This window comes from Arachis ipaensis, chromosome B4, assembly GCF_059453495.1.
Source record: "Arachis ipaensis isolate K30076 ecotype BB chromosome B4, ASM5945349v1, whole genome shotgun sequence".
Taxonomy (NCBI): Eukaryota; Viridiplantae; Streptophyta; class Magnoliopsida; order Fabales; family Fabaceae; genus Arachis; species Arachis ipaensis.
In genome coordinates, this window is record NC_142439.1 from 71686417 (window position 1) to 71687994 (window position 1578).

Here is a 1578-nt window from a genome sequence, read left to right on the forward strand (position 1 = left end):
ACTCGGAATACCACAGACAAGGTTTAGACTTTCCGGATTCTCTTGAATGCCGCCATCATTCTAGCTTACGCCACGAAGATTCCGGTTAGGAGATCTAAGAGATATTCATTCTAGCTTATTTCATGTAGAACGGAAGTGTTTGTCAGGCACGCGTTCATAAGGGAGAAGGATGATGAGCGTCACACATAATCATCACCTTCATCACGTTCTTGAGTGCGAATGGATATCTTAGAAGAGAAATAAGAAGAATTGAATAGAAAATAGTAGTACTTGCATTAATCTTTGAGGAACAGCAGAGCTCCACACCTTAATCTATGGAGTGTAGAAACTCTACCGTTAAAAATACATAAGTGAAAGGTCCAGGCATGGCCGAGAGGCCAGCCCCTCTGATCTAAGAACCAGGCGTCCAAAGATACCTAATACAATAGTAAAAGGTCCTATTTATAATAAACTAGTCACTAGGGTTTACATGAGTAAGTAATTGATGCATAAATCCACTTCCGGGGCCCACTTGGTGTGTGTTTGGACTGAGCTTAAGTGTGGCACGTGTAGAGGTCCTCCTTGGAGTTGAACGCCAGTTTTAGTGCCAGTTTGGGCGTTCAACTCTGGTTTTGGCTCCTTTTCTGGCGCTGGACGCCAGATTTGGGTAGGAAGCTGGCGTTTGAACGCCAGTTTACGTCGTCTATTCTTGGCCAAAGTATGGACTATTATATATTTCTGGAAAGACCTGGATGTCTACTTTCCAACGCAATTAGAAGCGCGCCATTTCGAGTTCTGTAGCTCCAGAAAATCTACTTTGAGTGTAGGGAGGTCAGAGTCCAACAGCATCAGCAGTCCTTCTTCAACCTCTGAATCAGATTTTTGCTCAAGTCCCTCAATTTCAGCCAGAAAATACCTGAAATCACAGAAAAACACACAAACTCATAGTAAAGTCCAGAAATGTGAATTTAACATAAAAACCAATGAAAACATTCCCAAAAGTAACTAGATCCTACTGAAAACATACTAAAAACAATGTCAAAAAGCGTATAAATTATCCGCTCATCACAACACCAAACTTAAATTGTTGCTTGTCCCCAAGCAACTGAAAATCAAAATAGGATAAAAAGAATAGAATATACTATAAATTCCAAACTATCAATGAAACAGAGCTTCAATCATATGAGCGGGACTTATAGCTTTTTGCCTCTTGAATAGTTTTGGCATCTCACTTTATCCATTGAGGTTCAGAATGATTGGCATCTATAGGAACTTCAGATTTTGAATAGTGTTATTGACTCTCCTAGTTCAGTATGATGATTCTTGAACACAGCTTCTTTATGAGTCTTGGCCGTGGCCCTAAGCACTTTGTTTTCCAGTATTACCACCGGATACATAAATGCCACAGACACATAATTGGGTGAACCTTTTCAGATTGTGACTCAGCTTTGCTAAAGTCCCCAATTAGAGGTATCCAGGGTTCTTAAGCACACTCTTTTTTTTTTGCTTTGGACCTTGACTTTAACCGCTCAGTCTCAAGTTTTCACTTGACACCTATACGCCACAAGCACATGGTTAGGGACAGCTTGGTTTAGCCGC